The 26,109-nt window shown below is 45.2% G+C and overlaps 1 protein-coding gene across 2 annotated transcripts in view; it reads right to left on the bottom strand.

Moving 5' to 3' along the window:
• The window catches only part of MRPS5 (mitochondrial ribosomal protein S5), a 265,707-nt gene that overhangs the window by 168,177 nt on the left and 71,421 nt on the right, over positions 1-26,109 (bottom strand). The window lies entirely within an intron of this gene.

Here is a 26,109-nt window from a genome sequence, read left to right as displayed (position 1 = left end):
GAAAATGCTGCTTGCCTAAGTATTCAACCCCTGTGGACTAATACTTGGAAGAACTACCTTTTGCTGCAATAATAGCTGTAAGTCTGTTGGGGGTGTTTCTACCAGGTTTGCACACTCTTTGAGAAGGATTTTTGTCCATACTTCCTGGGATTTCCTCCAGGTTGTTCACGGAGGTTGGATGATTTTCAAATAGCAATCCAACTTAGAATCTATGGTGCTACTGTATCTGGATTTTGACTTGGCCATTGTAGAGAATGCACCTTTTTAATTGTTCAACCATGCCAATGTTGCTTTGGCCTTGTTCTTGGTATACTTTTCCTGCTGAAAGGTGAACATTCTCCCAAGATTCAGTTTTCCAGCAGACTGAAGAAGGCTGTCTTGTCTATGGACCTAATTCAGATCTGATTGCAGCAGCAAATTTGTTAGCTAATGGGCAAAACCATGTGCACTGCAGGGGGGGGCAGATATAACATGTGTAGAGAGAGTTAGATTTGGGTGGGGTGTGTTCAAGATGAAATCTTAATTGCAGTGTAAAAATAAAGCAGCCAGAATTTACCCTGCATGAGCCTGGTTAAGGTTAAGTTTAGGTGCCTCCCAAAGGGTTTAGGCTGAGTCAGAGGTGGACGCAAGTAAAACATTGGGCGCAAGTGCTTCAGAGATGCTTTGCACATGCATCGCGATGGTCACTACCGGCAGACACAACTTAGAACTACATGGAGATCCATAGTGCTGTTCGGAAGTCCAATGGAGCAGTCTATGTCCACTCAATGTTGTACCACTGCAGATTACAGCCAAAGCCGGAGGAAATTTCAAAAGACAGCACATTGGCTGCAGTATTGGCATCATTTCTCAGTAGCAGCTGCGACAAAAGTACTATACTATATAATACTGAGACTAAATTTAAGTCTGGAACATACAGTACATATTGATCTTAGCTGGCAAATCTTCCATACTTTCAGAGTGCCATTTAAAACAGATCCGATGTGTTGCGCTTGGCGAATGTGCCGTTGTTGCCAAACCCTGAAATAAACGTAAAAACTATAAAAATCCCACCCCCCCCCCCCATGTACTACAGGTTGAGTATCCCATATCCAAATATCCGAAATACGGACTTTTTTGAGCAAGAGTGAGAGAGTGAAACTTTTGTTTTCTGATGACTCAATGTACACAAACTTTGTTTAATACACACAGTTATTAAAAATATTGTATTAAATGACCTTCAGACTGTGTATATAAGGTGTATATGAAACATAAATGAATTGTGTGAATGTATACACACTTTGTTTAATGCACAAAGTTATAAAAAATATTGGCTAAAATGACCTTCAGGCTGTGTGTATAAGGTGCATATAAAACATAAATGCATTCTGTGCTTAGATTTAGGTCCCATTGCCATGATATCTCATTATAGTAAGCAATTATTCCAAAATACGGAAAAATCCGATATCCAAAATACCTCTGGTCCCAAGCATTTTGGATAAGGGATACTCAACCTGTATTATCATTTACAATGTATAACTCAGATTAAGGCTGGGGCCACACATAGCGGCCAAGCGGGTCCGGCTTGGTCGGGAGGGGGAATTTGTGTGCACACGGATCCTGTTCTGCGGGATTGCCGCAGAACAGGATACAGTCAGTAACACACAGGATTTCATTGAACACAGTGTGGCACGGTCACACTGTGTGAACACATATATTGAAATGTATGTGTTCTCATGTGCAGTCTCCTTGCGGCCAAGCTGGTACCACTTGGCCGCTATTTGTGGCCCCAGCCTTATAAGGCTATAAAGAAGACACGATCACTTCAAAGTGGTATTCTAGGAGATGAAACAGCATGAAAGATTGCAGCAATATTAAGATGCTGTATATTCATTCCATTACAATTAGCAGACATTTGACAAGTAATACATTTAGACAAACAAATGCAAACTATGAAACGGTATGTGGATAAGTGAAGCATGGTTAATGACTACCATTCAGGCTGCTCTTTATGCAAGATGCATTCATGTGAGATCCTGTCATAAAATGTTCATCGGGATGGCAAAAAGAAAACAATCTTCTCAAGGTTAAAGAAGACAAAGGGTGACATTTCAGCGATACATTAAAATTGGTTACATACTGTAGAAATCAAGACTGACAGGAAGCAATAATAAGAAAGATGCAGGGACCTGTGCCAGAACAAACACCTAAGGAATCCATTAGCTTTTCCTGTGTATACTAATATATGAGAATGAGACAGTGCTGCTATGACACAACGAGGAGTCAGGAAAATGTGGCAGAATGTATAATTTACAAAGAATTCTACTTGCAAATTAGTTTTGTTTTCTGCTCTATATTAAAAGATCCACTCTCTTCAGTACTTCTGTTCCAATTAGATTTACACTGTGCATAAAGCATTTATAATGTGAATTCATATTAACTGAGTTCTTATTGAGTACCAGCTACCAAGTCTTTATTTAAACCTTACAGGAACATTAAAATGTCAGCCTTATTTCTGCTGGCATTTTCAGATTTTTGTCATAGCAGACCTATTAAGGCAGCTTAATAATAACCAGTTACTTGAGAGTTGTCTCAACGGGTGGTCTTCAGTATGCCAACTGACGGGATCCCGGCGCACAGTATACCGGCGCCGGGATCCCGACAGCCAGCATACCGACACTTATTCTCCCTCGTGGGTGTCCACGACCCCCCTGGAGGGAGAATAAAATACAGCGAGCCCGCAAAGGGCTCATTTGCGCTCGCCACACTGTCGGTAAGCCGGCGGTCGGGCATACCATAGTGAACCCGTCTCAACAACTAAAGAAAGTGTAATACCAAACCACACCAGACGTTGTCATTAGGGTTTTTTTATCTGTTCTTGGAAGCAGATGGAGGAAACTGCATACTTGTACTCCCATACTAAAACATATATATATATATATATATACACACACACACACATACATACATACATACATTACATACGGGTGTGCCCGTCTAGGTTGACCATGGAAAGGTTGACAGTGTCTAGGTCGAGCTCAAAACTGAGGTCCGTCCATGCTCGGTCGGCTGTCTGCGGCACTGGGCTGCGGGTGAGTGCGGCGCGGTCAGCGGCGGGAGTGACGGCTTCCTGGAGGCAGGAGGGAGGACCTAGTGGCCGCAGTTTCCCTGTGTGTCTGCAGTATGGGGGCGGCCATGTTGGAGACCAAAGTGCAGCACCAATGAGCGTGATGGGTGAGTGACAGCCAATCCTGATTCCCTGCTGTCTATAAGTAGGCTGGGATTTTTGCATTCTGTGCCAGTGCTTTGTTGTAGTTACTCTGTGCCTTAGCTCTGTGCTCCTGCAGCTTGTTCTGTGCATTTCCGGTTAATTGGTCCCGTCTGGCTCTCCGAGTCCTTTGCCGACTCTCGCTGCACAACGCCCACCAGCGCGCCAGTGTGCAGTCACAGTCGCTCGCTCTCCCACTGTTGCCTTCGGATTCCGCAGGATCCCCGTGGTGGTTCGCCAGCCTCCAGTTTTTACAGTTCTTCATCCACGTCTTCAAATCATCCAGCATCTAGTTTTCAGTTCTTCATCCACGTCTTCAAACCATCCAGCATCCAGTTTTCACAGTCGTTCATCTACGTCTTCAAATCATCCAGCGTCCAGTCTTCACAGTTCTTCATCCACGTCTTCAAACCATCCAGCTTTCACAGTTCTTCATCCACGTCTACAAATCATCCAGCATCCAGTTTTCCCAGTTCTTCATCCACGTCTTCAAATGATCAAGCATCCAGTTTTCACAGTTCTTCATCCACGTCTTCATATCATCCAACATACAGTGTTCACCGTTCTTCATCCTCGTCTTCAAACCCTCCAGCAACCAGTCTTTACAGTTCTTCAGCCTAGCCACCGCATCATTCTACAAACTCGACTTCACAATTCTTCAGTCTCGTCCTTATATCAACCTACGAACATTCTTCACAGTTACACAACCTCGGCCTCACATCATTCAGTGACTTGGTTCCCAGCAGTATCCCAGTCCTGAACTAATTAGCCCCAGCTCCCTACAGTCTCATTCATATCTGTTGTCCTCAATAAATATATGAAAAGGAATTACCTTCGTCCTCCTTGTTTCGAGCACTCAGGGGCATCTGCTCCTTCAGTTGGACTGAGTCCAACGGATCCACAAACACCACCTGCCCTGACACTAGTCCTTTAGGAGGTTATCTACGGCTATTGGTGAGTGACCGCACAAGTATTCTATCACTCATGTTGAAGGCCAATAACACCCCTTCTTATTTACATGGTGCCATCTAGTATTAAATTATGCTCATTTAATGTAACATCCCTGAGAAACGGTCCACCTTATTACGTAAACTACAGATTGAACGTGCTGATGTTGCCTTCATTCATGAGACGCACTTTAAATTTCAGGCCTCCCCAAAATTGGGCAATTACTTTTATTCCTCGGTTTATTGCAGTGACGACTCCCAAGGTAAATCCCTCGGAGTAGCAATTCTCCTATCTCGTCGCCTCCCTCTCTCTAATGTTTCACATTCAGTCCTTGCGGAAGGCATATGTCAAGTCCTCAAGTGTCAAATTTTTGATCAAACCTACACCTTTGTCAATATATACTCTCCGAATCAGGGCCAGAGACAGTTCCTTTCTAAAATGTTGCAGTTAATATAACCCCTTCGGGAGGGCTGTCTGGTGTTAGGAGGTGACTTTAACTGGTCACTAGACCCTGCTATTGACTGTTTCTCAGCCTCCCCACGCCAACTGACTCGAGACCATAGGAAGATCCGCTGGCTCTTCCATGAGTTCCAACTAATGAACTTGGATTTACCACCCAACTGTAAAAGATTACACTTACTTTTCTTCCCCCCCATAATATGTAGATTAGACTACTAATTAGACTACTTTCTTGTGGACCATAAGTCTCTGCAATTTTTCTCCACTAGTAAGATCGGACAGAAAGCCTGGTCAGATCATGAACCTGTATATGCCTCAGTTAACTTATCCCCACTGTCACGTGCACCCTGGACTTGGTGGTTTAACTCTTCCATGCTCAATGACCCACGTCTTACATCAGAGATTAGTTCCGCTATTGCGGATTATATTGACCATAATGGCAAACCTGATGTTAGGGAATTGGCCGTCTGGGAGGCACATAAATGTGTCGTTAGGAGTAAATGTACACACAGTGAAGAGAGAAAAAACAGGCCGGAGACTAATTCTCCTCAACCGCATTGCGACATTAGAAATTCGACACCAATCCACGTTGGATCCTCAAGTTTTACTTGACCTGACAGAGGCTAGACAGATGCTAAACAAACTCAGTGATACTACCAAAAGGGATTTGGGCAAATGCAGACATAAATTCTTTTTTGGGGGCAATAAACCAGGCACCATGCTCGCACAAGCACTGCGGGCTCAGAGACTGCAGTCTTACATCCACTCGGTCCGAGATCCTCACGGTAACCTGGTTCATACGCTTCCACTGATAGCGGATTCTTTCCAACACTATTATGCTTCCCTTTTTCAATTTACGTATAGGCCGATCCCCCTCAGAGGTCTTTGACCTAAAGACTCTAATTCACAACTACCTACACGAGATTGACTTCTCAAAATTTCCTGAAATAGACCTAAATTCCCTGCAGTCGCCATTCACGATCGAGGAGCTCGAGGCGGCTTTATCGTCAACCCTGTTGGGCAAAAGCCCAGGTCCAGATGGTTTCCCAGTATGTTATTATAAGACGTTTAAATCTTCCCTGTTGCCCCTACTCCTAAAAGCTTACAACTCGGTATCCTAAGACAGAGGATTCCCCAAACAGACTTTGGAAGCTCATATCTCTGTGATACTTAAAGAGGGCAAAGATCCCACACAATGCTTGCGTTGCAGACCTATCTCTCTATTAAATTGTGACGTGAAACTATATGCCAAATTGCTTGCAAACCGATTGAGCCCTCTCCTTTCTGATGTGGTTCATGGGGACCAGGTGGTCTTCGTCCTGGGCCGAGAAGGACAACACGTCCAAAATCATAGATCTTATTCACTTTGCTCGGTCTGGGTTGGCTCCTTTGGTTCTCCTGTCCACTGATGCGGAGAAGGCCTTTGACAGAGTGGACTGGCAATTCATGGAAAGCCTCCTTAACCATCTGGGCCTGGGCCCTATCTGCCTCCAATGTATTTTGCCCTTACATAGATCCCTATCAGCAAGAGTCCGAGTGAATGGTGCCCTCTCCAATCCTTTTGAGATCAGAAATGGAACGAGACAGGGTTGCTCTCCCCACTCATATTTGTGCTCTGTATTAGCCAAAGCTAGTAGAGCCAATCGGAACATTCACGGTATACGGGTTGGGGATCATGAAAACAAACCTGCATTGTATGCTGATGATCTCTTAGCTAGTATCTCTGAACCAGTAGTTTGTCTACCAGCCCTTACGGCGGAATTTGCAAGATTTCACACTTTATCTAATTTTAAAATGAATTATACCAAATCGGTCGCCTTGAATATTACTACTCGAATGCCTCCGTGATTCATTTCCAATTCTATGGCACCCATTACATTTTACATATTTGGGGGTTATACTACTGTATCTCGAGACAATTCGGATTTGTATAGCCTTAACTTACTTCCGTTATTGCATTAACTTGTCACTGGCCTAGACTGAGGGTGTTGTGAACTCGGGGATTCTTCCGATGGTTGGGAAGAGGAACCACAACTGAGTTGGAAAAGGGAGGGTCTGATATAGGATCTCCTCATACAGGACGCTGACAGTGGAGTTTGATGAAATAAGGAAGAGCTTTATTGCGAAAGAAAACAACTTAAAGTCAAATGCCAAAAGGAATAAATGAAGGGAAAGTCCAGACCCACTGAAGGGTTAAGTGGGCAGTATTGGGGACGCTGGTAATTGAAGAAACTGTGGGTGATGTTTAAAAGTCACTGATAACCTGTGGAACTTATGAATGATGATTAGCACGGATGGTTGAAAAACTTGTGAGTGGTGACAGAGACGCTGATGATGTGAGAAACTGAAGTGCAGGGGTTTTAGACGCTTTGAATTTGTAGAACTTGTGAACGGAGACCGAGATGCTGTTGATGTGAGGGATTGAAGTGCAGGGGTTTTAGACGCTGTGGATCTGTAGAACTTGTGAACGGAGACTGAGACGCTGATGATGTGAGGATTTGAAGTGCAGGGGTTTTAGACGCTGTGGATCCGTAGAACTTGTGAACGGAGACTGAGACGCTGATGATGTGAGGATTTGAAGTGCAGGGGTTTTAGACGCTGTGGATGCGTAGAACTTGTGAACGGAGACCGAGACGCTGATGATGTGAGGATTTGAAGTGCAGGGGTTTCTGACGCTGTGGATTTGTAGAACTTGAGAACGGAGACTGAGACGCTGATGAAGTGAGGAATTGAAGTGCAGGGGTTTCTGACGCTGTGGATCTGTAGAACTTGTGAACGGAGACTTGTGACGCTGATTCCTAGGAGCACAGAAGACTGGAACGCAGGAAGGTTACCGGCCGCTGATTACACTGAAGCAGGAGCAGTGAATTGGCAGCTGGAAATGCCGGAGACACTGGGGTACGACTGCAGGGATCCTTGCCGGAAACAAGAGCACTGGCATCTACGTCAGGGAAAGACGATACTCAGGCACTGAAGCTCTGTCCGGTGTCTGACTTTGAATCTCCCGCCAGCGCTGGATTGGCGGAGCAGTCTGATGACGTCACCTGCCCCCCGTCCACGTGATGCCGGGTGTCATGGCGGCGCCCATGCCCCGGAGAACCGCCGGTAGCCGTGCCAACCAGACGCCGAAGCCCGTGGCCCATCGAAGGCAGAGGCCGCAACACCGACCAGCAGACACGCAGGGGTAAGCGCGGCGAACGCCGCCTCTGGTGTGTGACAAAACTTAAAACCGATTTCAATAAATGGTCGGCCCTTAACCTTTCCTGGTGGGGCCGGCTTAACACAGTAAAAATGAATGTTCTACCCAAAATACTCTACCTTCTACAGACTTTGCCCATTACTATTTCCAACTCCTTTTTTAGAGAACTCCAATCTATGATATGTTGCTTTTTCTGGGGTAAGATGGGTCATAGGGGGTAATTCATAGTCGATCGCAGCAGCAAATTTGTTAGCAGTTTGGCAAAACTATGTGCACTGCAGGTGTGGCAGATATAACATTTGCAGAGAGTGTTAGATTTGGGTGGTTAATTTGATTCTGTGCAGGGTAAATACTGGCTGCTTTATTTTTACACTGCAATTTAGATTTCAGTTTGAACACACCCCACCCAAATCTAACTCTCTCTGCACGTTATATCTGCCCCCCCTACAGTGCACATGGTTTCCCCAACTTCTAACAAATTTGCTACTGCGATCAACTCTGAATTAGGCCCATAGATTGGACCAATCAGTACTGATTCGGAGCCGTAAAGAAGGTGGATTGCAACTTTCCCATTTTATAAGTTATTACCAAACAGTACACCTTGCTAGAATAATTGAAATGTCTCAATGTCCTGCCACTAAACAATGGCCTCTGACTGCGGGATCCACCACTGGTGCCCCCTCTCATGTTCTCCCATGGCATTTTAAAATCCCATTATTCCATCATCCTACCTTAGATCTCACCTTACGCTGTTGGAAAAAATGTAAACATTTACCAGCCTTTATCTACGACTTCACCATTATGTGACTTCTTTACCAGCCCGTGCTGGAGGGTGGCGTTCGACCTCTTTTGAGACCTTGGGCTAGATGCATCATCGCTTGGAACGTGATAAAATGGAGAGTGAAAAAGCACTAGCCAATCAGCTCCTAGCTGACATTTTTCAAACACAGCCTGTGACATGACAGTTACGACCTGATTGGCTGGCACTTTTTAATTCTCCATTTTATCACTTTCCAAGCGATGATGCATCTAGCCCCCTATGTTTAAAGGGCCCCTCCTCATAGACATTTGATATCCCAGTTATATCAAAGTTGTTTAGCTGTCTCTCGCACCTGACCCCTTCTTTTGTGACAGGTTGGCACAGAGATCTCCAGAGGGAGCTCTCCGAACATCAGTGGTCTTGAATATTCCCCTACACGTTTACCAGCTCTCCTTCTATTCATGTTTCAGAAACCCAATACAAAATTATGTCTAGATGGTACCGCTGCCCTGAGCGCATTCATCAGATGTTTCCGACTGTATCTGCCCACTGTTGGCACTGTGAACAGTCGCTTGGTACCCCTATCCACATGTGGTGGCATTGTCAGATGCTGACTGGCTTCTAGCAACAGGTACAAACGATTATTCACCAAATCACTGAATATCCGGTCCCCGAGACCCCCAAATTTTGGCTTCTTAGCCTGATGGATATTCCTTTATCCCAATACAAAAGCTCTTTACTACGACATCTGGTAAATGCGGCTAGGGCCACTATACCATGCTACTGGAAGACCACCCTGCAACCTCCTATTTCTCGTTGGTTTCAAAGAGTTGATCTGTACATGGCTATGGAGGCACTCGCCATACCCCAACAAATGAACACCTCTAGATTTATCGCTACTTGGTCAGCCTGGCTCGCCTTTAAAGATTCACAGGTTTATAAAGCCTATGTGACAGTAGTCCCTCCTATGGCATTTTAAACCACAATGGCGATCTTCTCTTTTTCTCCCTTCCTCTTTCATCTCTCTTTCTCCTTTTTATTCCTTATTTCTCCCCTTTTTTTCTCTCTCTTACATTCATCTGTTTGACTACCTCTACAATAATATAGAGATTTTATAGATTTGTGCTATATATTATATTCTCTGTTTGCTTATATCCACGATGCGGTTAACGTTTTTTCTGAATCTCTGTGATTGTTACCTAATGTCTTTCTGTGTGTATTTCATTGAGGTTCAATAAAAAATTGAGATTGCAATAAAAGTATAAACTAGAGAAGCAAACGACCCTTTCCCCCATTTCATGTTATCTGGGTTTCCAAAAAGCATGCATTGCTAGACTACCCCTATTATTCCTCACACTGAAGTATTTCTTAGAAGACTTGCAATAAAATAAAAAAAACAAATCAATATATTTTTCAAGTACTGATTTTAGGATGAAAATAGATGTGCAGAATACTGTTATAACTGTTTTGGAATAGCAAATTCATACCAAATGTAGAAACAGAAACCCGGTTTACTGGTAGCCCATTCCCTAAGCAGTATGGTTTCACAAAATAGATGGATATGAAGTCTATATTACTCTCCAGAAGTGAACTGCTACATTGTCTGCCTGGTTGGAATTCTCAGATTCTGCCGGGTATTGGGCTTGTAATGGTGAATTATCATCCAGACAGTCGCAATGCTGAACGCATCCCCTGGTGAAGACCTGTTGCTATCTTTCTATACCCAATAGATGATCCCTAAATCGACACAGATAACCTTCCTCCACCTACTTTTCACTCACACTAACCTTGTACTCAGATTGTTTTTATTGATGTTACTGGTTTGGTACAGATAAAGATTGATTATACAAAAAAAAAAAGTGTCTCCTAATGATATTGGTAATTGAACAGCACCAAAGTCCCACAACAGAGCCAGAAGAGGGATGTGAACCTCAGTTTTGAATGGGTTAAACACACACAAAAAAAAGTGATACATCATTCTGCCTGAACGGCTTAGAAAATACAGTAAATGTGTGAACTATAATTTGGATGGAATTGCCAACTTCTAGAAAACAATGACAACTTAGATAAAGAAAATTCAACTTTTATTTCTTTACTCTCTTCCTTTGAAACTCCTATTTTGATGGTGCAAGATGTATTGGATGGCGATTTCAAAAGATTTCCTATCTTTAATGTCCTACCTTGAAATATGCTGCCTGGGGTTTGTACAGACACGGTTACAAGACACAGCTTTCTTTTCAGTATCCACAAATACCTATTCAGTGTTTTCTACTGAGAATTGAGGCTGTCTCCTTAGGGGACTGTACTATTTTTTTTTTATTGAAGGGAATGTTTAAAGGAATTGGAAAATTAAAATCTTTGCTATAACAGAGGACACAGACTGAGAGTGCCAACCTTTTCTATGGGTACGACATGAAAAAAAAAAAACACCTCTGCACTGTGGCAGAGCATTATTCCTGAGTAAAATTCAAAGGCAGGAGTGAGCAAAATATTAAACACATACTTGCGTATTTTCGAAAACAAGTTTCAGGGAGATTATAGTTGGTAGTACAGTAGCGGAGGGGGCTTGTCATGCTCCACCCGGAGGGTGTGTCTAGCTTTACATATAGGCGTGTCTATGCTTAATAATTTTACTTTTGTATTGATACTAACATTGCTGCCTGTGATAATGGATTTCTTGTTTGCATCTATTTATGTCATATTTTTCTTCTCACGCAGCACTATATACATGATAAATGCAATGCTTATGCAATCTGAACTTGTGTAAATTCATCCTTCAAGGTGTGTACACACGGTGAGATCCTTGCTGTGCCCGATTTTCATTTTGCGATTTCCCCTGAACTCCCCCAGAGCCCAGCACCACCGATTTTGACTAACTTTTCTTGAGATATGGACTATGTGTGCTTACGATTTTGGCTTATGTGAGATTTTGGCTTATGTGAGATGTAATTGACATGTGAGATGAACTAGATAGTACATCGATCTACCAAGGATTGACTTGCCTGCAGAGTCGGGATGCGGTCAACATCCCGCTGGACGGGATCCCAGCGGTCGAAATACCGACGCCGGAATCCCGACCATCACAATCCCGACATATTCTCCCTCCGTGGGTGTCCACGACACCCATAGAGGGAGAATATAATAGTGTGCCGAACGTAGCGAGGCACCGAGCCCGCAAGGGGCTGCTTTCCGCTCGCCACCCCTGTCGGGATCGTGTGGTCGGGATTCCGGCGTCGGTATTTCGACCGCCGGGATCCCGTCCAGCGGGATTACGTACTGATCCCGCACAGTCTATCTTTTCTTGCGATGCCGACCCCGTGGGAGTACGCATCAGGATCGAATCAGGATCGCAAGCAGCATAACACCTTACGATTTGCACTAACTTTTCTTACGATTTTGGAATACCGTATATACTCGAGTATAAGCAGACTTTTCAGCACTTTTTTTAATGCTGAAAAAGCCCCCTCGAGTCAGTGGGAAGGAGGGACATGGAAGGCACAGTGCGTGCCTCTCCTGTGTCCCTCCTGCGTCTCCGGCGGCAGCGGCGGGTCTATTAAATTAAGTACCCGTTCGTGAGCTCTAATTGGCTCACGAACCAGCACTTCATTTAACAGACCCGCCGCCGGAGACGCAGGAAGGACACAGGAGAGGCGCGCGCTGTGCCCTCCGTGTCCCTCCTTCACAAAACAGCGGGGGAGCGGGGAGGGTAAGTTGTACCTGGCACTGGGGGAGCATATTTGGCACTGAAGGAGGGGGGGCATATGTGGCACTGAGGGGGCATATCTGGCAGTATGAGGACATATCTGGCACTATGAGGGCATATCTGGCACTGTGGGGGCATATCTGGCAGCGTGGGGGCATATCTGGCAGCGTGGGGGCATATCTGGCACTATGAGGGCATATCTAGCACTGTGGGGGCATATCTGGCAGTGTGGGGGCATATCTGGCAGTGTGGGGGCATATCTGGCACTGTGGGGGCATATCTGGCAGTATGAGGTCTGTGTACGGCTAGAGCTGCATTTCCCACCCTATGCTTATACTCGAGTTAATAAGTTTTCCCAGGTTTTTGTGGTAAAATTAGGTGCCTCGGCTTACATTCGGGTCGACTTAAACTCGAGTATATACGGTATATAGTCAAAATCTAAAGAAAATATCTCACAGTGTGTACACACCTTAAGCATATATATGTCTTGCAAGGTCGACTGAGAAGTATGTTTTTTGATGTATTATATTGTAAACACTTGACGGTCTGCAACTTGTAAGCCCTATTTATATTTATTGGCTTTGCTGTTTTCCAAACTTTTATTGTATCATCCAAATCATTACGACACCAGATACTCTAATTAAATGGCTCACTAGCAGCAGAAGGAATACATATGTATACCCGGCGTATGGGATGCCGGCCGTCAGTATCCTGACAGCCTGCAAATTGATTGCATCCCCAGCGGAAGACGCTATGGGACACTGTACACACACACACACACACACACACACATAAGAAGACACTGTGAACATATAATGCTCCTTCCAGGATGCCAACAAGAGGCTAATGAGAGTTGTCAACAGAGACTCCTGTGCAACTAAACAGCAGTCACAGTGATTGCAGCAAATTACTGTGTCCTTACCTAGAAACTCCTCGGTTGCCCCCTGGCAGGCTGAGTTGAACTGTAGTGAAGAATATGACGAATCTGGGGTTTTTGATTTACAATCCAGGGCAGCAGGAGATTCAACACTGAAACAGTAATCTCCCACAGGATGCAGGAGGTAGGCAACTATGAGTAAACATCTATGGTGTATGTCACTCCAATCTCCCAACAACAGCAATTCACTAAAAAGATTACTGGTATGTATAGGTTTCTTAATAAGCAAGCTAATGTGCAATTAGCTGGTCACAAAAGTGAGGTGATTTAACTATCAAATGGTAGAGAACAATGTTACTTATGCTTAGGGATGGATTGAATCCTGGTAGGCTGATGTGTCTGTGGGGCCTGTTTTGGGTTTTGTCATGTGGCCCCAAACCACACATGACAGGCAGCCCACCGCACTCAGTACACTGCATTGTCCCCATTAATTCGGTTATTCCATCTCTGCAGTACAGCAACTCTGTCATCCAATGATGCTGCCATGGATACATGGTACGGGATCCGGTCTCTAGGTCGACAGTAACTAGGTCGACAGGGTCTCTAGGTCAACATGTTCTAGGTCGACAGGTCAAAAGGTCGACATGAGTTTTTCACAAATTGTTTCTTTTTTAACCTTTTCATACTTAACGATCCACGTGGACTACAATTGGGAATGGCAACCTGTGCTGAGCGAAGCCGTAGCGGAGCGAGGCACCTTGCCCGAAGCATGGCAAGCGAAGCACTAATTGGGGTCCCCAGTCACTCTACGAAGAAAACAACACCAAGAAAATAAGATTTTAAACCTGCAGGTAAATCTTTTTCTCCTAGTCCATAGAGGATGCTGGGGACTCCGTAAAGACCATGGGGTATAGACGGGCTCCGCAGGAGACATGGGCACTATAAAGAACTTTAGAATGGGTGTGCACTGGCTCCTCCCTCTATGCCCCTCCTCCAGACCTCAGTTAGAGAAACTGTGCCCAGAGGAGACAGACAGTACGAGGAAAGGATTTTGTAAATCCAAGGGCAAGATTCATACCAGCCCACACCATCCACACCGTATAACCTGGAATATACGAACCAGTCAACAGTATGAAACAAACAGCATCAGTCAAAGACCGATCAAAACTGTAACATAACCCTTATGCAAGCAATAACTATATACAAGTCTTGCAGAAAGCTGTCCGCACTGGGACGGGCGCCCAGCATCCTCTACGGACTAGGAGAAAAAGATTTACCGGCAGGTTTAAAATCTTATTTTCTCTTACGTCCTAGAGGATGCTGGGGACTCCGTAAGGACCATGGGGATTATACCAAAGCTCCAGATCGGGCGGAAGAGTGCGGATGACTCTGCAGCACCGACTGAGCAAACATGAGGTCCTCCTCAGCCAAGGTATCAAACTTGTAGAATTTAGCAAAAGTGGTTGACCCCGACCAAGTCGCCGCTCGGCAAAGCTGCAATGCCGTGATGCCTCGGGCAGCCGCCCAAGAAGAGCCCACCTTCCTAGTGGAATGGGCCTTTACCGAATTTGGTAACGGCAATCCAGCCGTAGAATGAGCCTGCTGAATCGTGTTACAGATCCAGCGAGCAATAGTCTGCTTAGAAGCAGGAGCGCCAACCTTGCTGGCTGCATACAGGACAAACAGTGCCTCTGTTTTCCTAACCCGAAACGTTCTGGCTACATAAATTTTCAATGCCCTGACCACATCAAGGGACTCTGAGTCCTCCAAGTGCCGCGCAGCCACAGGCACCACAATAGGTTGGTTCATATGAAAACAGGAAACCACCTTAGGCAAAAATTGAGGACGAGTCCGCAACTAAGCTCTATCCACATGGAAAATCAGATAGGGGCTTTTGTGAGGCAAAGCCGCCAACTCAGACACTCGCTTTGCCGATGCCAAGGCCAACAACATGACCACCTTCCAAGTGAGATACTTTAATTCCACGGATTGAAGAGGCTCAAACCAGGGAGATTTTAAGAACTGTAACACCACGTTAAGGTCCTATGGTGCCACTGGAGGCACAAAAGGAGGCTGGATATGCAGCACTCCCTTCACAAAAGTCTGGACTTCTGGGAGAGAAGCCAATTCCTTCTGAAAGAAAATGGATAGGGCCGAAATCTGAACCTTAATGGAGCCTAATTTTAGGCCCATATTAACTCCAGTCTGTAGGAAGTGGAGAAAACGGCCCAGATGGAAATCTTCCGGAGGAGCATTCTTGGTTTCACACCAAGACACATACTTCCTCCAGATACGGTGATAATGTTTCGCTGTCACCTCCTTCCTAGCCTTTATCAGAGTAGGGATGACCTCGTCCGGAATGCCCTTCCCAGCTAGGATCTGGCGTTCAACCGCCATGCCGTCAAACGCAGCCGCGGTAAGTCTTGGAACACGCAGGGCCCCTGTTGAAACAGGTCCTCTCTGAGAGGAATAGGCCACGGATCTCCTGTGAGCATTTCCTGCAGATCCGGATACCAGGCCCTTCGAGGCCAATCTGGAACAATGAGAATTGTCTGTACTCCTTTTCGTCTTATGATTCTCAATATTTTTGAGATGAGAGGAAGAGGAGGAAACACATAGACCGACTGAAGCACTCACGGTGTCACCAGGGCGTCCACTGCTGGCACAATACCTCAGACGCTTCTTGTTGAGGCGTGACGCCATCATGTCTATTTGAGGACGTCCCCAAAGACTTGTTATTACTGCAAAAACTTCTTGATGAAGACCCCACTCTCCTGGATGGAGATCGTGTCTGCTGAGGAAGTCTGCTTCCCAGTTGTCCACTTCCGGAATGAATACTGCTGACAGAGCGCTTATGTGATTTTACGCCCAGCGCAGAATCCTGGTGGATTCCGCCATTGCCACTCTGCTCCTTGTCCCGCCTTGGCGGTTTACATGAGCCACGGCTGTGACGTTGTCTGATTGAATCAGAACCGGTAGGTCGCAAAGAAGATTCTCCGCTTGTCGAAGGCCGTTGTATATGGCCCTTAATTTCAGTATGTTGATGTGTAGACAAGTCTCATGGCTTGACAACAGTCCCTGAAAATTCCTGCCTTGTGTGACTGCTCCCCATCCTCGGAAGCTCGCGTCTGTGGTCACCAGAACCCAGTCCTGAATGCCGAACCTGCGACCCTCTAGAAGGTGAGCACTCTGCAGCCACCACAGGAGAGACACCCTGGCCCTGGGGGACAGGGTTATTTTCTGATGTATTTGAAGGTGGGACCCGGACCACTTGTCCAGAAAGTCCCACTGAAAAGTCCTCGCATGAAACCTGCCGAAGGGGATGGCCTCGTAGGTCGCCACCATTTTCCCTAGTATTCGAGTGCATTGATGAACTGACACTCTTTTTGGTTTTAACAGGTCTCTGACCATGTCCTGGAGTTCCTGGGCTTTTGTTCTGTGTCCAGAATCATGCCTAAGAAAGACAACCGAGTTGTAGGAACCAACTGTGACTTTGGTAGATTTAGGATCCAGCCATGTTGCTGCAGAACTCTCAGGGAGAGCGACACGCTTTTCTGCAACTGTTCCTTTGATCTCGCTATTATCAGGAGATCGTCCAAGTACAGGATAATTGTGACTCCTTGCCTGCGCAGGAGTACCATCATTTCCGCCATTACCTTGGTGAAAACCCTCGGGGCCGTGGAAAGCCCAAACGGCAACTTCTGAAATTGGTAATGACAATCCAGTACAGCAAATCTCAGGTAACGCCTGATGAGGAGGATATATTGGGACATGAAGGTATGCATCCTTTATGTCCAGAGACACCATATAATCCCCCCCCCCCCTTCCAGGCTGGCGATGACCGCTCTGAGCGATTCCATCTTGAATTTGACCCTGTTCAAGTATAGGTTTAAGGATTTTAAGTTCAGAATGGGTCTGACCGAACCGTCCGGTTTCGGGACCACAAACAGGGTTGAGTAGTACCCCGTCCCCTGTTGAAGCAGGGGAACTTTGACCACCACTTGTTGAAGACACAGTTTTTGAATTGCACTTAAAACTACCGCCCTCTCTGGGGAAGAAGCTGGTAGGGCCGATTTGAAAAACCGGCGAGGAGGTACATCTTCGAATTCCAGCTTGTAACACTGGGAAACAACTTCTATTGCCCACCTGTGATTGAACCCAGACGTGGCTGAAAAGTCGAAGACGTGCCCCCACCGGCGCGGACTCCCTCAGTGGAGCCCCAGCGTCATGCAGTGGATTTAGTAGAAGCCGGGGAGGACTTCTGCTCCTGGGAACTAGCTGTAGCTGGCAGCTTTTTCCCTTTGCCCTTACCTCTGGCGAGAAAGGAAGATCCCCGTACTCTTTTGGATTTATGCGACCGAAAGGACTGCATCTGATAATGTGGCGTTTTCTTTGGCTGTGAGGAAACATAAGGTAAAAAAGCGGATTTACCTGCAGCAGCTGTGGAAACCAGGTCCGTGAGACCTTCCCCAAATAAGTCCTCACCCTTGTAAGGCAAAACCTCCATATGCCTCTTTGAGTCGGCATCACCCATCCATTGGCGGGTCCACAGTGCTCGCCTAGCAGAAATCGCCATGGCGTTGGCTCTGGAACCCAGTAGGCCAACGTCTCACTGAGCATCTCTCATATATAGGACAGCATCCTTTATATGACCCAAGGTCAGTAAAATGGTATCCTTATCCAGGGTATCAATGTCAGTAGACAAGGTATCTGTCCACGCTGCTATAGCGCTACAAACCCAAGCCGACGCTATCGCCGGTCTGAGCAAGGTACCAGTATGTGTATAAATTGACTTCAAGGTAGTTTCCTGCCTGCGATCAGCAGGATCCTTGAGGGCTGCGGTATCTTGCGACGGCAGCGCCATTGTCTGGAGTTTCCCAAGCCCTTTCAAACAACTCATTTAACTCATGGGAAGGGGGGAAAGTAACCTCAGGTTTCTTTTCTTTAAACATGTGGACCCTCGTGTGAGGTACAGAGGGGTCATCCGTGATATGCAACACATCTTTTATTGCAATAATCATATAATGAATACTTTTTGACAACTTTGGCTGCAACCTTGCATCATCGTAGTCGACGCTGGAGTCAGAATCCGTGTCGGTATCAGTGTCTGCTACATGGGATAGTGGGCGCTTCTGAGACCCAGAAGGGCCTTGTGACATAGTAAAAGGCAAGGATGGACTCCCTGCATTTTCCCTGGACTCCACTTTGTCCAACCTTTTATGTAATAAATTCACACTGCATTTAAAACATTCCACATATCCAACCAATTAGGTGTCGGTGTTGCCGACGGAGACACCACACTCATTTGCTCCACCTCCTCCCTAGAAGAACCTTCCGCTTCAGACATGCCGACACACACGTGCCGACACCCCCACACACTCTAATCTCTAATCTGGAGACAGTTCCCCAATAAGGCCCTTTGGAGAGACAGAGAGAGAGTATGCCAGCACACACCCAGCGCCAAATGACCCTGGAAACACAATTCCCAGATATACAGCGCTTTTTTATATATGTTAAATATACACTGACTGCGCCAAATATATGTGCCCCCCCCTCCCCCTCTTTGAAAGCCCTCTGTCACCGTGTTCAGCAGGGGAGAGTCCGGGGAGCCAGCTTCTCAGTAGCGTGCTGTGGAGAAAATGGCGCTGGTTAGTGCTGTGGAATCAAGCTCCGCCCCCTCAGCGGCGGGCTTCGGTCCCGCTCAAAAATACAACAAACTGGCGGGGGATCGTATATATTAATGCCTCAGCCTTATATACCGTTAATAATGCCAGCCAAGAGGTTTATTACTGCCCAGGGCGACCCCCCGGCGCCCTGCACCCATCCGTGCCTGTATTGTGTGTGAGTGTGGGAGCAAAGGCGTGCAGCGTTACCGCTGCACGTTACCTCAGTGAAGATCAGAAGTCTTCTGCCGCCTTTGAAGTCTTCTTTCTTCTTATACTCACCCGGCTTCTATCTTCCGGCTCTGCAAGTAGGACGGCGGCGCGGCTCTGGGACGAACGGCTAGGAACAAAATTCTTTTTACAGAGAAACTCAGGAGAGCTCCCCCGCAATGCACCCAGTCTCCTCTGGGCACAGGATCTAACTGAGGTCTGGAGGAGGGGCATAGAGGGAGGAGCCAGTGCACACCCACTCTAAAGTTCTTTATAGTGCCCATGTCTCCTGCGGAGCCCGTCTATACCCCATGGTCCTTACGGAGTCCCCAGCATCCTCTAGGACGTAAGAGAAAACATAAAAAACTCATGCCGACCTTTTGACCTGTCGACCTAGAACATGTCGACCAATAGTGGTTGACCTAGACACTGTCGACCTAGTTACTATCTACCTTCTATACCACACCCCATGGTACAGTATGTTATACTGTACCTCTTGTGCTGCCAATGTCGGACCACTTCTACACAATAGTACCGGGCCACTTTAAGTTCCCAGTCAGCCCCTGGTCTCAGACACAGCGGCAGCAAAGACACAAGGAAAGCTGCATTTGCATACAATCAGGCCCTATAAGGAGGGATCCCCCCCCCCCTCCTCTCATCAGACCACACCTCCATTAGGGCTGGTTTTTCATCCCAATCTGCCCCTGCTTATGCTGTAGGAAATAATAGTGAGGGTGTCTTCAGGGCTTTCACAGATCTGAATACAAGTTGAAACTATGTAAATCAGCATTAAATAATTAAGATTTTTAAAAGCTAAAAAGGTCCACAATAGTGAATTCCCCATTGTTGTTACATCTCTCCATAAAAATGTAGTTTTTACCTTTACGGTCTTCAACCTCAAAAATTACGCTATTCTAGTTTCACTGTAAAACATGATTTAAGCCATCACTGTGCTCAGGGACACTTACCGTAATTAGTGGGACAGAGATGAGAGTGATGGGGGGCTGAGATGAGAGAGAAATGTGGGGGAGGTATAAAGATGACAGAAAGATTGGAGTGGGGGGGGGGGGGGGGGGGGACACAAATGAAAGAAAGATGACAGAGATGGGGAACCGGAGTTGAGAGATGGGGAGGAGCACAGAGATGACAGAAAAGGGAGGGGTGAAGAGAGGGACAGAGAAGAGAGAGACCAATGGTAATATGGGGGATGACACTTTTTATCTCTTCAAGTACTGTTCAAAAAGTTTTAGGCAGCTGTGGAAAAAATGCTGCAAAGCAATAAAGCTTTCAAAAATAGAAGTGTTAATAAATTATTTTTATTCATTAACAAAATGCAAAGTTAATGAACAGAAGTGAAATCTAAATCAAAATTTGGTGTGACCACACTTTGCCTTCAAAACAGCATTACTTCTTCTAGGTAAACTTGCACAGTTTTTGAAGGAACTCAGCAGGGAGGTTGTTCCAAACATCTTGGAGAAATAACCACAGATCTTCTGAGGATGTAGGCTTGCTCAGATCCTTCTGTTTCTTCATGAAATCTTCATGCAATTCCAGACAGACTCAGCGATTTAAGATTAGGGCTCTGTGGGGGTCATATCATCACTTCCAAGACTCCCTGTTCTTCTTTACACGGTGGATAGTTCTTAATGACATTACTGTATATTTGGGGTCGTTGTCCTTCTGCAGAATAAATTTTGAGCCAATCAGACGCCTCCCTGATGATATGGCATGATACCTGCCGTTGTTTCTCAGCATTGAGGACACCAATATTCCTGACTAAGGGGGTCATTCCGAGTTGATCGCTCGCTAGCTGTTTTTAGCAGCAGTGCAAACGCATAGTCGCCGTCCACTGGGGAGTGTATTTTTTCGCTTTGCAAGTGTGGGAACACCTGTGCAGCCGAGCTCTGCAAAAACATTTGGTGCAGTTTCTGAGTAGGTCTGAACTTACTCAGCCACTGCGATCACTTCAGCCTGTCTGGTCCCGGAATTGACGTCAGACACCCGCCCTGCGAACGCTTGGACATGCCTGTGTTTTTCCAAACACTTCAAGAAAACGGTCAGTTGACACCCATAAACGCCTTCTTCCTGTCAATATCCTTGCGATCAGCTGTGCGAATGGATTCTTCATTAAATCCATCGCACAGCAACAATCCCCTTTGTACCCGTATGACGCGCCTGCGCATTGCGGAGCATGCGCAGTAGTGACCTGATCGCTGCGCTGCGAAAAATGGCAGCATGTGATCAGGTCGTTATGACCCCCTAAATCCCAAACTCCATTTGCTGAAATGCAGCCCCAAACTTGCAAGGAAACTCCACCATGCCTGCAGTCATTCTTGTACTGCTCTCAAGCTCTTCAGCGAACAAACTGCCTTCTGTTAGAGCCAAATATTTCAAATTCTGACTTGTCAGTCCAGAGCACCTGCTGCCATTTTTCTGCACCCCAGTTCTTATGTTTTCATAGATGGTTGAGTCGCTTGGCCTTGTTCCCACGTTGAAGGTATAGCTTTTGGCTACAATTCTTGCATGATGACCACTTCTGACCAGACTTCTCCAGACAGTAGATGGGTGTGCCTGGGTCCCACTGGTTTCTGCCAGCTGAGGGCACTGCTGGACATCTCCCGATTTCGAAGGGAAGTAAGCATGATGCGTCTTTTATCTGATGCACTAAATTTTCTTGGACGGTCACTGCGTCTACGGTCCTCAATGTTGCCAGTTTGTTTGTGCCTCAATGTTGAGAAATATAGGCAGGTATCATCATGCAATATCACCAGGGAGGCGTCTGATTGGCTCCAAATTTATTCTGCAGAAGGCCAATGCCCAAAATATACAGCCAATGTCATTAAGAACTATCTACAGCGTGTCCCTGCATACACCTGGCTATAATATCCACCCTCATACAGGATCTGAACTGTAATGTCCTAATTCCAATGCTATTTACAAAAGACAGAACTCCCTATTTTTAAATATATTGCTGGTGTGAGAATTGATGATGTGCTATACAGTGTATAAAAAGCACTATGATCACGTTGAATTGTGTTTTTTTAATAAATTGTATGAATTATTTTTACTCATTTACACCTGCCTGCAGTATTAGTTTTAAAGCGCTTTTTTTCTATATGGTGTGTATTTATTCATTGTGGCGTGACTATCCAGTCTAAACAGCTGTTTGGAGAACCAGCCCTGATAAAGCGCCTTATTAGGGTCTACCACTAGTGGTATACCCTATTCTTTCTTTCTAATAGGATATAAAATATAACTGCAATAGACGGAGGGGCACGTTCAATTATGCGCAAGGTCCTGTAGTAGCATCGCAAAATGCGATGGTTCATGTGTTTCTGGATATTAGCCTACTGTGAGCAATATTTTTACATAAGCAATGTTTAGTGCCATTATATCCCCCAGAGACACATAACACAAGGCTACTAAGGGACCTCGCAATTAACTGATTCTGCCTCCTAAGTTCCAGTAAGTCGACTCCCACACCAATCATCTCAATGTATGCTCCTGCATGGTTTTTATTGTTTTAACTTTTTTTTCTCCTTACTTTATAGTACTGTTTCATTTTTTTTTTTTTTTTAACAGGACTAATAGGTCAGATGCTCTTGCAAACACTAAAGGAAATTTACTAAACCAAGTGAGAACAGTCATTCTAATTGTTAGTTTTAACGTACCCATGTAGGGAACTAACGAATCAGAAAGTATGTTGTCACACTCTAACCAATCAGAGCGCAGTCATTCATTTCAATGTTTGTTTGTTTTTTCTTTTGTTGGGCTGATTCCACTAGTGCAGTGTTTTTCAACCACTGTGCCTTGGCACACTAGTGTGTCCTGAGCAGTCTCCAGGTGTGCCGCCATAGAAGCAGAGCCAGGCCCGTCAGTGTTTTGTCGCTACTGAGGCCCTGAAGGATCAATACAGGTGAGTTTAGCGGTTGCAGCGCCAGTTCTAGTTTTGGGCCCGGGCAGTGTTGGGCTCTTCTGGATTTCTCAGATGTGGCTCAGGCGTTACCTATGGAGAATCTGCGACGCGACATACTAGGATACGCAACTGCACCATGCATCACCATTATATTTGAATGTGCCTTGGCAATATTTATGTCTTCTTTAGTGTGCCACGAGTTGTAAAAGGTTGAAAATCTCTGCACTAGTGAATACAGTCCATGCTAACCTGCCTAAAGCTTGATGGCACAATGGCAGGGGGATCCCATTCTGGTAATAATTTAAAGGACCACAAGCTTTTTATAAATAAATAAATAAACAAAATATTACTAAAATATTGCTACTGCCAGCCTAGGCTATAAGTGCTATAAATAAACAAATACCCCCCCCCGTAACCACCCCACACACACACGCACAAACCACTGCAGGGATCCACCTGCACTATAAAATAAATACCTCCGTTTTCCGATATCATACAGAAACCAAGTGGTATTGAGGACGTGTTCAGTTTAAAAGCTCAAAACAACCCTTAATATATTTAGTGGTCTGGAGGAAACTAGCGGCCGACCCATTCATGTTGAAGGTGCCTGCAAACCAGACGCTCGGTGAATTTTGCCCCAGGTATCTTTAGGTAGTGACTTAGAATAAATGAAAAGTGATAAATAGACCGTGAACTGTCTCCATGTACCACTGATCAAACACTATATTAACATTTCAGCATAGGTTAACTAGCTTACAGCTTGCCTGCTTGTTCAGTTTGTCATGCCTCCTCTGACATTGCATCTGTTTGATCAGCTGGCTTCTGACTGGCAAATACTTGTAAAACATCCCTGTCTTGCACAAGGTTGCAATGGATAAAAGTGTTATCCTTCAAACTTTAATGTGGGTGCAGGGATTTCACAGCTTTGGTTTGCTAAATATAAAAAAATAAATTAAAAAAAAAAGAAAGAAAGAAATAATTCAAAGCTGCAACCTAAAAAATAAAATCTATGCTTCGTACTTGAAAAACTAATTTAGCCTAATATCTCCAGATGCTAAACTCTACAAGTAACAGATTGCAACAGCGGGGTTTCCAAGAGACTAATGCTGTTTACAAATAAAAAATGTATTTGCAAGACAGTCATTAACAGCTTTATTTTGTATATATTATAAAATCATACAGATTATGTACGTATACGTTAACATATATAGCTATACTCTACATACAGTACATATCTATTTATATATACCGGTATCTATATATCTATATATATCTATATATATATATATATATATATACACACACACACACACTAGCTGATTTATTTGTTCTCTCTTTTTAAACCCTTTTATACACAGGGAAATTGGAGGTCACATGAGCTTGATAAGAGGGCATCATTGGAAGGAGCTCCTCCATCTTTATCTGGACATTGTTTGCAAATGTGATATCCAGCATACAAACTGTGGGAGAAGAATATCATTTCTTCACGTAGGACACCTCTGCTGCCTTGGACCATAGCTAATTAGATCCTCACTCAAGCACAGCCACAGAGCCAGGAAAATCCTTCATAAGCTGGACTATCAATTGAACGGTCCATTAACTTCACCCGATACGGGACTTTACTATTCATGATCAGAGACTTGCTATAACTTAACTGACCTTAATTGCTTTTAACCATGAAGTCTTAACTGATTGTTTTATGATGATTTGCGATGTTTTGGGGAAGTACGGACGGCGTAATGGTCATGGGTTCAATTCCCACCATGGCCGTACTGTGTGGCATCTGATATACTGGTAGGTTAATTGGCTCCCAAGAAAATTGACCCTAGCGTAAATGTGTGTGCATGTGCTCGTGGCAGGGAATATAGATTGTAAGCTCCACTGGGGCAGGAACCGATGTGAATGGACAAATATTCTCTCTGTAAAGCGCTGCAGAATATGTGCGAGCCATATAAATAACTGGTAATAAATAAACGTGAGTATCATTCATAGCGCTGTTTATATTCCTTACATTTTTTGTTACCAATGAATGTGGATACTGATTATCTACAGATGCTTAGTTAGGCAACGCACAGCAACACCTGATCAGTATATATACTGTACTTGTTATATATACACGGTATATGTATCTCATTAGGCCTGGTGTACACTGGAAAAGGGGGGACCTCTTTACCCCTTTTTATTTGGGTGGGGGAAGTCCCAAATCCCAAGGAATCCCTGAACTGTGCTTATTAGTTAGGGGGAATTCATGCTTTGGCTGAGGTAACCCCATCAAGTGTGTCCCCTGGCTGTGGTAGAACCTCCATAATAGTGGAGCCGGGTACTTGTTCTAATACGGGGGACTTCTACACAATTTGTCCCCGTATTTTTAGAATCAAGGCTGGCCCAAGCCTGGTGCTAGCTCATTAAATACAGGGGGACCCCACACATTTTCTTCTGATTTTTAACTCTTTCTTGACTTTTACACACAGAGAAGCACTACACAGATAACACTGATCTGTGTAAGCTACTCATAAAAGCTGTCCAAAGGCAGGACTTTACAGTTCGGGCACAAACACGACTGAACACACACACTATTAAACATGACTAAACACCATTGCATTCATCATCGGAAAACACGATTCTGTCAAACACGATTTTTGGTAAATTTGATTTGATCTTGAATAACTGTCAACGTATGCCAACGTTGCTGATCATGTTTAAATTTGGACCAAACACGATTGTTAGTACGTTTACTCCTAAGGGCCGTATTCAATAGTTGTCGGAAGCTACCGTCTTGTCGGAAAGACTGCAGCTTCTGACAGATTTCTGTCGGAAGGAGTTCCGACCTATTTAATATGGGCAGTTATTTTCTGACAAGTCGGGAATTCCCGACTTGTCGAAAAACACGTGGATCGGCGGAAAATCCGACAGGTTTTGGCCCCCTTTCCGACAATCTCAATCCGACTTTAAAAAAAGTTGGCTTGAGCAGGGCGTCTCCCCAGACAGGCTCCTCACTCCCGACAGCGCCACCCCCCCCCCCCACTGCAGACATCACTTTCCCCCCACCAACGCTGACTGCGCACACACACACCCTCCCCCTCGCCTCCACAGACATCAAGATCCCGGCGCTGTGTTCTGTGGGGGG

Source organism: Pseudophryne corroboree, chromosome 4, assembly GCF_028390025.1.
Source record: "Pseudophryne corroboree isolate aPseCor3 chromosome 4, aPseCor3.hap2, whole genome shotgun sequence".
Taxonomy (NCBI): domain Eukaryota; kingdom Metazoa; phylum Chordata; class Amphibia; order Anura; family Myobatrachidae; genus Pseudophryne; species Pseudophryne corroboree.
Note: the sequence above shows the minus strand (reverse complement) of the source record. Positions and strands in the feature narration are given on the sequence as shown.